Source organism: Petaurus breviceps, unplaced genomic scaffold (assembly GCF_028583685.1).
Source record: "Petaurus breviceps papuanus isolate PSGF00001 unplaced genomic scaffold, PetGlider_PUasm1.0 47, whole genome shotgun sequence".
NCBI lineage: Eukaryota > Metazoa > Chordata > Mammalia > Diprotodontia > Petauridae > Petaurus > Petaurus breviceps.
Genome location: NW_027186349.1, coordinates 7829460 through 7838448, shown reverse-complemented (window position 1 = coordinate 7838448; position 8989 = coordinate 7829460). Strand labels below are relative to the sequence as shown.

At 38.5% G+C, this 8989-nt stretch overlaps 2 pseudogenes; both read left to right on the top strand.

Moving 5' to 3' along the window:
* Positions 1-351: 351 nt before the first annotated feature.
* Positions 352-672, top strand: LOC138171811 (large ribosomal subunit protein P1 pseudogene; annotated as a pseudogene).
* A 2650-nt stretch (positions 673-3322) lies between these two features.
* LOC138171770 (cytosolic acyl coenzyme A thioester hydrolase pseudogene) lies at positions 3323-4777 on the top strand (annotated as a pseudogene).
* The last annotated feature ends 4212 nt before the right edge of the window (positions 4778-8989 follow it).

Here is an 8989-nt window from a genome sequence, read left to right as displayed (position 1 = left end):
TGGGAATACATGAAACACTACAAAGATATAGAGGGATGGCAACTTCTGTAGGCAGAAAGAGTATACACATGGGCAAAACCATGAATACTTCAATAAATATATTTGAAATAAGTATACAAAGACTGTACTTTATTCTAAGAAGCCATACACTATTGGAAATTAGTTGAAAATATTTTCCTTAGAAATTCCTGGTCTTTTATCACTCTGATTAAGATTAAGTAGTTTCTCTTTTCAGTTGTCTGTAGGGTGCTTGGTTCTTCTTAGGAAGCTAAGGCCATGTTGGGGTGAACCCTCACTTCAGCCAGGGACTAGCACCACTACAAACAAGCCTCTCCTCATCCGTCTAATGAAATGGCTGTCTCCGAGCTCGGCTGCATCTACTCTGCCCTCATCCTTCACGACGATGAGGTTACTGTCACAGAAGATAAAATCAATGCCCTCGTTAAAGCAGCAGGTGTAAATGTTGAACCATTCTGGCCTGGATTATTTGCCAAGGCCCTGTCCAATGTCAACATTGCAAGTCTCATCTGCAATGTAGGAGTTGGTGGACCTGCCCCAGCAGCTGGTGGTGCTACCCCTGCTGGAGGGGCTGCTCCTGCTAGCACAGCTGCCCCAGCTGGAGGAGAAGAAGAAAGAGGCAGCAAAAAAAGAAGAATCCAGGGAGTCCGATGATGACGTGGGCTTTGGTCTGTTTGACTAAATATTTTTTGTAACATTAAATAAAAAGCTTAACTCAAAAAAGAGATTAGTTTCATTAGTAATATGGGAAATAATGTGGTTATACCTTAGTTATTGAATGGGTGTGAGCTTAGACAAACTAAGACCTAGGAAAGACTTTTTTTTATTAGTTTTTAAAATGTATTTTATATTTTAATTTATGGAATCAGACAAACATTTCCATAACATAGTACAATAAGAAAGATGATTGCACATGCACAAATCTATACATATGCAACTTACTGTTCCTTTTAAATAAACAATAAAATTATCATGTAAATTAAAAAAAAAATTTTCCACCGTAGAGATGGCTACCATTACACACACACACACACACGTATGTAAAATGTAAAATTATTCTATACATACTTCTGTTTATCAATTCTTTCTCTGAATGAGACAGTATCTTTCTTCATATGTCCTTTATAGTTAATTTTGGTACTTCTAAAAGACAGAAAAACTTATTTGCTCAAAAGCATTCTTAAAACAATATTGTAGTTACTGTATATATATATATGTATATATATGTTCTCTTGGTTTCTGCTCATTTTGCTTCTTATCATTTGACAGAAAGATGGTGGAGCTAAGATGTAGAGTAAGACATATATTGTGAATATGGCCAATGTGAGAGTTTGTTTTGCTTTACTCTCTCTCTCTCTCTCTCTCTCTCTCTCTCTCTCTCTCTCTCTCTCTCTCTCTCTCTCTCTCTCTCATATAGATCTTCCAAAAATGTATTTTTGTAGGGGGTGGCTAGGTGGCACAGTGAATAGAGCACTGGCCCTGGAGTCAGGAGTACCTGAGTTCAAATACGGCCTCAGACACTTTACACTTACTAGCTGTGTGGCCTTAGGCAAGTCACAACCCCAATTGCCCTCCAAAAAAGCAAAAAAAAATTTTTTTAAATGTATTTTTGTGTTGGAGGTCTTTATTTTATGATATCAGGAGAACTTGGTATTTCTCTATCTGCTAACTTTTATCCTGCAGTGTGACAAGCACATCTCCTTGGATATATGTATATATATATATAATATATATTTATATATACATACATACATATATATACATATACACACATATGTATGTGTATATACACATATATATATATATGTATATGTTTGTTATAAGATCTTTGTTTTACTTCTTATTTTTCCTTTTTCCATTGGAGGTCATGGTAGGGAGAGAGGGAGAGGAGAGATAGGGATTAGGTACCCTCAAAAAAAAAAGAATAAAAAAGAAAAGGAAAGGGAATGAAAGAGGACACTAAATCACTTTTTTTAAATACAAAAGAGAACAGAAGGAAAACCAAAAATAAGGACAAGATGGCTTTGAAAGCCATAAGTTAAATTTCTTGTGAATTTAAAAAGGAAACCAAGTTGTACATAAGAACAATTTACAGTTTCATATACAGTATTCTTTTTTTTCTGTTTTACTACATATGTGGAAATGCCTGTTTAGTTGGTTTAAGTTCAGAATACTTTTTAAAAAAATCAGATGGTTCTGCTTATCTATGACTTCTTCTTTTCTTCTTCTGTCCATTAAAAACAAAAATTATCATGGCTTTTTTTAAATCTTTATTCTTACTAATCTCTCTTCTCTCTTTTAAATCTCAGAATTAGAAAGGAAATGAAAGGGTGAAAAACATTATATCAAATAAACATAGTCAAAGAGAAAAATCTAAAGAATCATTATGTCCAAAAATACATATTTCGTTGGGGATCTTGAGTTCATCTCCTCTCTTCCAGGAAGTAGGTAACATGATTGATCATAGTTCCTATGAAGTAATTGTTAACCATCACTATGTTCACAGTTCTTAAGTTTTTCAGAATTGTTTTATTTTACAAAATTTCTGTCCTTGTATGAACCAGTCTTGTGGTTCTCCTGCCTTAATACTACATCACTTCATACTATCCAAGTTATTTTGTTAATGATTTTGTGTGATACAATCATATTCCACTGTATTAATATTACACAATTTGTTAAACTTTTCTCCAACTGATAGGCACTCTGTTAGATCACAGTTCATGATTTTTCTTTTCTTTGCTTGCATTTTTCTATCTTTTAATCCCTCTATATAATATTCTACTTTCCTTCAGATTTAATTTTATTGGAATATAATAGTAAATATTCTTGTATAGTTGCAAAAGCCTTGGGATAGCATCTGCATGTAGTAGGCCTTGAATAAATTCAGCATTTTTTTTCACCATCTTCTTTTTGCAATGGCCACCTTGAAGGAAATTTTCAAGATGACACTTGGCATAGGCATTATTTTTCTTATATTAAAAAGTACAGTGTGTTAACTTTGAACTTCTTTCTGTGATTTTAAAGGAGAATTCTAGTTGAACAGTATAAACTGAATGTAACTTTTTAGCTTCCCCATAACATTGATGGTATTTTGGTGATAAAGATTTTTCACTATTTATAGGAATAATGTGAAATGTGTATGGTTGTGGTGCTAACAAATGCATAGCTTGTGGATCATCTGATCTTAGAGTGGGAAGGGACCATGTATTTCAACTGTCATCCATATCAAGATTGCTGTTTACAACATCCTTGACTTCAGAATCTCAGGCTTTGCTTTAAAGCCTCCAGTCACTCCTTCCCCTCCCCTTCCATGGCGCCACCCGGCCTCATTCATTCCTCCCTGGGCCACTCGGAAACCGGCGAGACCCCGCAGCGCGTCAGGTGCGGCGACAGCATATGCGGCGAAGAAACCGCGTCCCCGTCCGCCATCCAGATCAGCAGGATAATGCGCCCAGATGATGACAACATTGCAGGCAATGTCCATGGAGGGACCATTCTGAAAATAATTGAAGAGGCTGGGGCTATCATCAGTACCTGACACTGTAACAGCCAGAAAGGAGATACCTGCGTGGCTGCCTTGACCAGGGTGGAACGCACGGATTTCCTGTCCCCCATGTCCATTGGAGAAGTGGCTCGCGTCAGTGCTGAGATTACTTACACCTCAAAGCACTCAGTGGAAATTCAGGTCACCGTGATGTCGGAAAACATCCTCACAGGTGCTAGAAGAGTGATCAACAAGGCAGCACTCTGTTATGTGCCCCTCTCACTGAAGAACGTGGATAAAGTGTTTGAGGTCCCTCCTTTGGTGTACACCCGAAAGGAGCAAGAAGAAGGCAGGAAGAGATATGAAGCGCAAAAGCTGGAACGTATGGAAACCAAGTGGAAGAACGAGGAGATGCTGCAGCCCTCTCTTAACCCAGAGCCATATACTGTCAGCTACAGCCAGTCCACCTTGATACATCTAGTGGGACCATCGGATTGCACTCTCTGCACGGCTTTGTGCATGGAGGTGTCACCATGAAGCGGATGGATGAAGTAGCTGGGATTGTGGCTGCCCGCCATTCATTGCAAGACCAACATTGTCACAGTTTCGATGGATGCAATTAACTTTCACGACAAGATACGGAAAGGTTGTGTCATCACCATCTCTGGACGCATGACCTTCACGAGCAATAAGTCTACGGAGATCGAAGTCATGGTGGATGCCGATCCTGTAGCGTTGCATTCCCAAGAGAGATACGGCTCTGCCAGTGCCTTCGTCACCTATGTGTCCCTGAGCAAAGAGGGGAAGACACTCCCTGTACCTCCACTGCTGGTAGAGACTGAAGAGGAGAAAAGGCATTTTGAAGAGGGCAAAGGCAGATACCTGCAGATGAAACCCAAGCGGCAGGCCCAAATGGATGCCGCCCCTCAGAAGTGACCTTCGACCTGAGCTGCAGCAACCCAGGAAGATGCAGCTGGGAAGGAATTTGTTTGTTCACTTAGAAGTAACTCACTTGGCCAAAAAATCCCATTCCCATTAAAAACTGGTGTTCTGTGAAGTATTTGTAATGCGGTGTTAAGCTACAGTATATTCTGAAAATGTATACACCAAAGCTTATTTATATTACTCCAGTATAAATGCTATACAGTATTATTCCAAACTGTCTCAAGTCATTCCATGGAAAAACTTAGAAAACCCTGCTGTTGCCCATTGTAAGTTATATAAAGGATACAATAACATGAATAAAGCTATTGTGGCTGGAGCGGAAAAAAAAAAGCCTCCAGTCATAGGGATCTTACTACAACCTATTTTCATACTTCTGTGAATCAACACCATCTATGATCCCATTGATGGGAGCATTTAATTCTCCCATGTGAATCAAAACCCATCTGACCCTTTCAACCTGTGTGATTCTTGTTTGTCATATCTGATCTTCTAAATGGCTCTCTGTGTTGGAGGTCTTTGCCTATTTTGTGAGTATTAGTGCTATTCTGGCTGTCCATCTGTTTTTCTCCTACAATGTGGCTAGCACAACTCCTTGACAGGTCATAGATTTCCTTGATTTTTCTATTCTACTCTATGACTAGGTCAACACTGGAACTGTGTTACAAACTACTTTTATCCACATAATTTTCCCTTCACCTTTAGATCAATACAATGAATTAGATTTTCTTTTAAAAATTCTACTATTTAAAGACTTGAAACTATATGATGTTACCGGGACAACATATTTAAAATGATTTAGGGAAATAAAACCACAAACTACTCCTAGGAAGTTGCTCCTCTTCTTAACTGCTAGATGGCATGTGACATTAATGATTATTTTATGCTGAAATTTTATTTAATGAATTTTTATTTAGTAAAATTTTCTGCCAAAGTAGATTACTGATATGATAGATTTAGAAATCGAAGGAACCTGAGAGAACATTTATTTTAACTCCTACATTTTACAGAAGGGGAAACTGAAGTTCTATAAAGTGACTTGACAAAAACACAAAAGAAGTTAATGGCAGGGCCACAATTTTGAACTCAGATCCTCTTGTTTCAAACTCATTGATCTTTCCACTGTTCCATCCTGCCAACCCAAGGACATTTGAGTCTTTTCCAGATGGCCAAATCTTAGTCTTTGCAGATCCAGTACCTTGGACCATTTTAATCTTGGGCAAGTGAGTGAAGATTAAATTCAGAGGCCAATAGAATTTCTCTGGATATGGGAGGGGCAAACCTGGATATTCTCCAGTCATTCCAGTTGTTTCTATTTATGCATCTCCACTTCTCATCTGGTGAAAGCACCTTGTCTAATAAGACTGCGCTATTTTCCCTAAATGTTCTCTAGTCAAAATTAAACATTTTTACTTACATCAACCACTCCTCCTAATGGCAGGGTTTTAAGGTCTATTAGCATCCTGGTTATTCTCTAGGTGCACTGCAATTTACTTCAGCTCATCAATATCCCTGTAGATTATAAGCTCCAGAATTAAAGATAATACTGAAAGTTATCTAACCAGTAAAGAGTACAATCATTTCATTTGCTTTTGACTCCACAATAATGCAATTCCAGGTTTGCATTAGCCTCTTTTTTGAATGACAAGTTACATTTCTTTCTTTTTTAAATTTTCCCTTCATCATATCCCACCCCCCACTTATTCTATTTACTACTTTGAAATTATTCCTTTTCAAAGGTGTTTGCTTATAAGTACCCTCTCCCCCAATCTGCCCTTCATTCTATCTTCCCCCTCTTATCCTCTTCCCCCCTACTTTCCTATAGGGTGAGATACCCAGTTGAGTGTGTATGTTATTCCCTCCTTAAACCAAATTCAATGACAGTAAGGCTTAGCCTTTGCTCTTTCACCTTCTTGCTCTTCCCCTCTATTGTAACAAGTTTTTTCTTGCCTCTTTTATATGAGATAATTTACCCTATTCTATCTCTCCCTTTTTCTTCTCCCAATATATTCCTTTCTCACCTCTTAATTTTATTTTTTAGATATCATCCCTTCATATTCACCTCATCCTCTGCCCTCTGTCTATGTATATAGGTACACACATGTACATGAATGTATACATATATATTCCCTTCAACTATCCTCATACTGAGAAAATTCTCATGAATTACAATAATTATTTTTCTATATAGGAATGTAAATAGTTCAACTTCAATAAGTTCCTTATGATTTCTTTTTCCTGTTTACCTTCTCATGCTTCTTTTGCTTTTTGTATTTGAAAGCCAAATTTTCTTTCAGCTCTGGCTTTTCATCAAGAATGCTTGAAAGTCCTTTATTTCATTGAATGACCATATTTTACCATGAAGCATTGTACTCAGTTTTGCTGGGTAGGTGATTATTGGTTTTAATCCAGCCCCTTTGAACTCCAGCATATCATATTCCAAGCCCTTCGATCCCTCAGTGTAGAAGCTGCCAGATCCTGTGTTATCCTATTTGGGTTTCCACAATACTCAAATTGTTTCTTCCTGACTGTTTGTAATATTTTCTCCTTGACCTGGGAACTCTGAAATTGAGCTACAATATTCTTAGTTTTGTTTTTGGGATCTTTTTCAAGAGGCGATCAGTGAATTCTTTTGATTTGTATTTTACCCTTTGGTTCTAGACTATTAGGGCAATTTTCCTTGAGAATTTCTTGAAGGATGATTTCTTGTCTCTTTTTTTTATCATGGCTTTCAAGTAGTCCAATAATTTTTAAATGCTCTCTCCTGGATCTATTTTCCAGGTTAGTGATTTTTCCAATGAGATATTTCATATTGTCTTCTATTTTTACATTTGTTTGGATCTGCTTTATAGTATCTTGATTTCTCATAAAGTCTTTAGCTTCCATTTGCTCCAATCTAATTTTTAAGGAATTATTCTCTTCAGTGGGTTTTTGAGATTCCTTTTCCATCTGGCCAATTCAGCTTTTTAAGGCATTCTCCTCATTGACTTTTTGGGCCTCTTTTACCCTTTGAGTTAGTATATATATATATATATATAGCAATTGGGGTTAAGTAACTTGCTCAAGGTTGCATGGCCAGGTGTTTCTGGGTGGGTAATAAGTGTCTGAGCCCGGATTTGATCCCCAGGTTGTCCCAACACTGGAGCCGGTGCTCTTACTTGCTGTGCTACCTGGCCGCCCCAAGTTAGTATATTTTTAAGGTGTTATTTTCTTCAGTCAGGCTATTAACTCACTTTTCATGATTTTTTTGCATTATTCTCATTTTTCTTCCCAAAATTTCCTCTACTTCTCTTGCTTGGATTTCAAAATCCTTCTTGAGTTCCTGTCCTTTTTGGAAGCTTTTGATGCAGGAGTTTTTGACTTTGTTGTCTTCTTCTGGTTCCATGTTTTGATCCTTTTTGTCCCCCCAAAACAATTCTGTGTTTTGATTGAGCTTCCTCTGCTTGCTCATCTTGCCAGCCAATTACATGACTTTTGAGTGATTTACCATGGCAGACCTTCGCTTCCAGAAAAAGAGAGCTGTGTCCCAAATTGCTGGTGTTTTTGCAGTTGTCAGAGCTATGAGGAGGGGGCCCTCTGTACAGCCACCACAAGCTCTGCCCCACTGGCATTCCTCACCCCAGGACCACCACCCAGGACTGCGACCCAGATCCAAGCAGGTCAAAGCAAGAGTGATTACCCTCTGAATGGGTGCTTTGTCCCTTTATGATCTGTAGTCCAGGAGCTCCAGTGGCTGCCATGTGGGAGCAGCTGCAGCCTACATGCCTCCACCACCACCTCTATCTCCCAGGGCAGGGGCAAGACAGTGCTCATCTCTCACGCAGTTCCAACAGAGTTCCCTGCTGACCTTTTACTTTCTCTTTGGTGTTTATGGGTTGAGAAGTCTGGAAACTGCCACAGCTACTGGTGATTCACTCTCCTGAAGTCTTCTCTGGCCAGTCTGGACCACTGGTCAGGGCTTCCCTGGATCTGGACCCACACAGCTCACAAGGGACTGTGCTCTGCTCCCAGCCTGGTGTGATATAGACCCTTCTGTTTGCCTACCAGGCTGCCTTCAGTGGGAGATTTATGTCTCTCTGTCACTTTGTAGGTTCTGTAGCTCTAAAATTTGTTTAGAGTCATTTCTTTTACAGGTTTTAGAGATGGTTAGAGCAGGAACTCAAGCAAGTTCCTGCTTTTACTCTTCCATCTTAGCTCTGCCCCCAAGTTCGATTTCTTTCAAAAAGAGGTTGCAAACACACCCAAATTCCCAGATCAATATCACATGAATTGCTTTCCAGTTCCATCTCTTTCATTTTCTACTTGAACTCCAAAGCACAGATTTCAATTTATTCCTATGAAATTTTACCTTGTTATCTTTAGTCTCCTGTTCTAGTGTGTTGAGATATTTATGGACCCTGACACTATCATCCAGTGTGTTATTTATTTATCTGCCCTTCTTTAGATTGAAGATGGCATTGAGACATCTGTAAATATGGCAAATAATCTATTTCTTCCTCAAGGAATGTAAAGTAAAAATATTAAATGGAACAAAATCAAAGACAA